We start from the raw sequence: 6000 nt of genomic DNA, 5'->3' as shown, positions 1-6000 counted from the left end.
GATTGGACTCAGGCTCTCTAGAGAATTCTGGCCTTTTGGCAGCCAGATACAGTGAAGAACGCCAAGCCAGGCCTGTGTTTGGGCGCAGCTTCAGGCTCCAGCCCCTCCAAAGCCTGGGCTCTGACATGCACACGGAGCCCAGCGGCAAGCAGGGTCCATTCCTGAACATACGCTTTTAATCAGAGACACTGGGCTCTCAGGCGTGATTTAATTCCTCCCACTTTGCAGATGTAGACATCTAAGCCCAGATCGGGGGACGGGACGTGGAATGCTTGCACAAGGTCACTTGGCAACTTACAAAACAACACAGTCGAGTGGAAAGGGGTGGCTCTGGGGTGGTAACCTGGCTCCAAATCCTAGCTCTGCTGCTTAGCAGCTAAGAGACCCCAGGTAAGTCACTTGACCCCCCTGAATATCAATGTCCTAATCTGTAAAACTAGGGTGGGGTGGGAGTATAATTACATTGCCTGAATTACAAGATTTTTATGATAGTTAAATGAGATAAAAAAAATCAAAGTGATTTGTAAACAGGAAGTCATTATTCATACTTTAATGTTAGGATTAAATTAGAATAAAACACTCAACCTAATAACAACCATAGTGCACTTTTCTGAATGCCATTCACACGCCAAGTGCTTCACATACATCATTTCTTTTAATTCCTGCTGAGACCCAAGAAGGACTCTCACCAATAAACATATGCTTGGAGCAGGGTTTAAACCAGGTCATATGCACAGCAGGATTTAAATACAGTCTGTTACATGGTACTTTCAGTTCTACATCCAGAAACCTGGGCCTGGCTTTTACCCCTGGGCCACACTTGGCTCCCCACTTCTCTCACTCACCCCCTTTCTAGTAAATGGGTGGCTCTTGGCTGTTGAGGGCAGGATGCTCTCCTCATCCTGGTTTGCCTCAGGAGGTATCCCAGGACTCGCACAAGGTTAAATATCAGTTATAAATAAATAAATAGATAGATAGATAGATAGACAGACAGACAGACAGACAGATAGATAGATAGATAGATAGATAGATAGAAATCAGATAAGAAGCGACCTGATAGAGAAATTCAGATTTCTTTAAAAAATAGCTTTATTGAGAGTAACTGGGTAGATAAGGGTCTTTGATTTCTGTGCAGAATCCACCAACTTCCAGCTAAGCCAGACAGAGGACAGGGATGGTCCACGACAATCAAGCCACATAGAAAACCTGAGTTTGTCAGGGATTTCAAACAAGGAGTTGAGTCCATAAGATATTATCCGGCCATTTGTAAAGAGCTCTTGCTGTTCGCTTCTGTAAACATGTTCTCTGTTAGCTTCTCAACCAGCTGCTTGATCTCCCCAGATATAATTTCAGGGCCTTCGCTAACAATTCCCCCATCCCACTTCTAGTTTCACACACTCCTTTGTTAAATGATAGGACTTTGCTGAAATTTTTTCAGTTTCTCTTCATGAAGGGACTTGTCTGTCAATAACCAACTGTGCTTTATTGCTAACACCCTTGGTGCAGAAATAACTGCCCCTTCTCCTGGGGTCTGAGACCCTTAATCTTCCTTGTGACAGTGCTGTGGGCTTTTTTTCTTTGGCAGACTGCATTTCCTGAAGATGGCTGCAATAATCTCTCCTATACCATGTGCCCTTCTAGAAACCTGCCTCTCCTCCCATCAAAAGGTGGGATCTAAGTCTTCTTTTGAATCTGAGTGGGGTTATGACTTGATGGTAATCATTTCAATACAGTGTAAGTGACAATGTATGATTTCTGAAGCTACATCACATACAGAGATGATGCCGTTTCCTCTTTGTTCACGTGGAGGCCTGAGTTGCCAAGGAAGCAGTCCAGCTGCCCTGAGACTGCCACGCTGTGTGGTCCCCACACAGAGGGGCCACATGGAGGGGTCCTGAGAGATGCTTGGCCTGCTCCCAGCTGCTCTGATACCCCCTCTCCAACTCTCCGAGCTCCAGCCACTGTCTGCAACAACACGAGAACCCCTAAGCCAGAAATACACAGCCCAGCTCCTCCCAAACTCCTCACCCACAGTTTAAACCACTACATTTATTAAGGTGCTTTGTTGCAACAATATTAACTCCACGTGCCCCTTTCTCCATCCTGCTGCTGAATCTGGTTACTGCCAGCACATCTCTAGTATCCGGGAAAACATTCAACCACATGCCTTTCTCCCGCTATTTGCTAATAGCAATGCACACTGGTTCTCCTACCACATAAATGCCCTTAGAAAGATCTCAACATCTCAGACCTGGTTTCCCTGAACAGGAAAAGGGGAATAAGAGTTGTTTTCCAATAGAGGGCTCTACATATAATGATTTTTACTGTATTGTACAACACCTATTCCACATTCTTCTGGGAGAGATGACATATACTGTCTCATTTTAATCTTTACAACAACTTTGTGAGGCAGCTGGGAAGATGTCATGTCTCTTGTCATTTGAGAAAAATGATATCCTAAGAGCTTGAATGACTTAGGTAGGTTCAAAGAGTAGTTGGTCCAATTGGAACCAGAGTCCAGATCTTCTGCTTTCTGGAAACCTGGACCTGGTCTGCACAATCCCATGAAATAGCAGGGATTCTTAACCAGCATTAGTTTCCTCTCCATTTATAGCCTATCTTTCTTCCCTAAGGATCTACTTCATTTCGCTTACTGCCCCGACCAATCCTCTCTCCATCTTCAGTGCTACCAATTTGGTGGAGACTCAGTCTATCACATCTTTATAGAGTCCCCTTGGATCATCACTCCCAAAGAAACATGTGGTGCACCCTCTGGGGAAGGGGTGCTGGATTGTTTTGAGTTCTCCATGAATGAACAAAAGGTGACGTTTCAGACAGCCTAAGCCAGAATCCATTTAGAGCTTCCCTCACTAACCTCATATACTTGGGATTTCAACCAAGCCAATCTAACTAATCTCCTAGAAGTGAGAAATCCAGACCTGGGGGGTTATCTAGCCCACTCCTGATTGGCCCACAAGTGCACACTGAAATAATAGCCACCTTGGGTCTTGACATCCATATTGTGCCTTCAAAGCCATTACTTGTTTTACTCCTTGCACTGGGCACAGGGAAAGATGTTGCAAAACCTCTGCTCACCACTTTCAGTGAGTGCTGGTCATCACAAAGCAGAACCTGACAAAGAGTCAAAGAAGGCACTTCAGCCTCTTATGGGAAAGCCATGGGCCTCAACACACTCAGAACCTCAGGAAATACACCTGAGAAGTAGCAACTCTAGGGTCCAAGGAAGAAGGCTCTGGAGTGTCGTTCAGGTCTCTTGCATTTGCAAGGACTTAGAACATGCTGAGGTAGTTTCAAAGGGAAGGGTCAAAGCTAGTTATCTAGTGAGCCTAAATTTTTGAAGTGACAGGGGCACTAAGTAAATATATGACTTCGGGACAATTGATTCCTCTCATGTTCCCTCTTTTGTAAAGGCATGAACTAGAAGTGGCCTGGAAAGCCAGCTCTAGCACATTCTACTGTGATGTTCTGGAAAGTTACTTAATCTTTCTGAGCCCACAGCTTCCACATCTGTAAAATGGGAATAAGAGCTACATAACAGAATTGCAGTGAGAATCAAATTAGACACTGTGTGTGGAAGAGTATATGGTCTTGCCTCTTGAATTAAGTGGTTGATAAATGTTATTTCCTTTCCACCACCTCCTTTGCCTTGCATTCTAATAGTCTCTGCTCTCTGACCAAATTTACCAGACTACTGCTTGATTTCTTCTGATCCTAATCAAGTCAGAGAAGGTTAGTGAGGTCGTGGTGCATAAACCATTCTGATGGTCGAGAGTGAGTTTTAGGTAAATTGTGGTTTTAATGTTTGAGAAAGAGCCCGTAACTAGTGGGGGTTTCCATTTTTCTGTGGCAAGACACACAAGCACAGGTCTGCAGTAACACACAGCTTTTCTGCTCTCGGCAGTCTTGTGGCTGAAAGATGTTTTAAAAGCTCTTGTTTTCAGATGACCCTATTACTGATCAGTAAAGTGTCATTTCTATTTTAGGTCCACAAAGAGAAAGGCAAGTGAAATTTGCCCCACCTCATCATCTCCAAATGGGCAACATTACTGAATAATATTTAAGGTCCTCACAACATCTGTTTTTTTAAAACATATTTTTAGGTTTGAATTGAAAATGCAAGTTCATGGACATGCCGGACACCCAAAATCCAATGCCTAACTGGATATTCTCCCTACAAAATGAATCAGAGGATTTGTTACTTGCCACAACATATATGTTGAGTGAAGAAGAGATTAAGCTGGAAAATCCTGTGTCTAAAATAATGATGATGATAGTGAGAAGTTTACCCATAAAGAGCATTTTATAAGTGGCAAAGAGTTTTCATTGCCAACATTTCTCTTAAGTCCCCCAGCTACCTTGTGAGGTAGATGTGGAAGCAAATTTTATCCCCAAATGATAGATGAGAAAATAGAGAGTCTGAGTGTTTAAGTGACTTACCCACAGTCAAGCTACATTTCCTGAGAAACAGTGCACCAGGAAGGTCTCTGGTCAACTTGACTTGAGACACGGAGCTGAGGAGTGCATCACTTGCAAATCCCAGTAATGCGTGAGCTCCATGATGGTCCATCCAAGAAGGGAAGCAGGTGGAGGGGCACTTGGGCACTGCCCACCAGCCTATTAAGAAGCTGGGTTCATAGTGAGAGGAAGAAAATGGGAGACCCAGTGCTTGAGGACCCGAGAGCTCCAGGGAAAGTTGGTGTATGAGTTTTCTCCTGCTATTGTAACAAATTACCACCAACTGATGGCTTACAACAACACAAAGCTATTCTCTTACAGTTCGGGAAGCCAGAAGTCCAGAATTAGTTTTTCTGGGCTTTAAAGTCAAGGAAAGCTTTAAAGTCAAAGAAAAGGGCGGGTTCCTTCGGGAGGTTCTATAGGAGAATTTGTTTCCTTGCATTTTTCAGCTTCTAGAGACTGCTTGTATTCTTTGACTTGGCCATCTTCAAAGGCCATCATTCCAATTTCTGCTTCTATTGTCCCATAGCCATCTCTCTGACTCTGATTCTCCCACATACTTCTTAAAAAGAGCTTTGTGATTACACTGAGCCCATCTGGATAATCTAGTATAATCTCTCCCCATCCCAAATTCCTTAACTTAATCACATCTACAAAGTCCCTTTATCATGTAAGGTAACATAGTCACACATTCCTGGGATTAAGATATGGGCAGCTTTTACAGGTGACAAGGTGTCAGGTGGACGGTGGCAGCCGTTTTTTTTTTGTTTGTTTTTTTTGCTGCTAAATGCATCACTTGCATGGCTGTGTTTGCCTGCCTGAAAGCCACCTTGTCGCTGCCACCTGGCGTGTAGAGGCCAAAATAGAATCCGTATCTTTTGATTCCAAGTGAAGTGCTCTTTCAGGCACATCACACCCACCATCTCAAAACTATATTTACATTCCTTCTTTTGCAAATAGCTCACCGTGGTATAGATGGTAATTAATATTTGCATACTGCCTTAGAGGCTATAATGTCCTTTTCTATTTACATGAAGTCATTTAAATCCCTACAATAACCCTCTGAGACAGTTATTATTAACACATTTTACATATGAAGAAGCTAAGGCTAGGAGGGGTGAAGTGATTTGTCCAAGGTCACCCAGCTGGTAAGGGCAAGACCACAATGCAAATCCAAAAAGTTCCACCGTGCGCCGTTCTAAATAATGAATCCACATTCAAGTTCACTTTGCTAGAGGTGGTCGTTTATCTTTTGGGGATACTCTGAAGGTGACTGGGATCCCCAGGATGTTTCTGAGAGAAAATGAGTCAATAAATGTGAAAGTGCTTTGTAGCAGTATGACTCACGACTCCAGAAGGTCATTGATAGTGTTATCATCATCGTCACCACCATCACCATCATCAACTGCCCCGGAGACCAAGGGAAGTCAAATGGGTCAACAGCTCTAATTGCTGTGTTTAAAACACTGACCCCCATTGTCCCGCAGTCCCTGGGGATGGTGGCTCAGGGTTCTGTGGTTTCTT

The sequence above is a fragment of the Camelus bactrianus genome, chromosome 1, assembly GCF_048773025.1.
Source record: "Camelus bactrianus isolate YW-2024 breed Bactrian camel chromosome 1, ASM4877302v1, whole genome shotgun sequence".
Lineage (NCBI taxonomy): Eukaryota > Metazoa > Chordata > Mammalia > Artiodactyla > Camelidae > Camelus > Camelus bactrianus.
Note: the sequence above shows the minus strand (reverse complement) of the source record.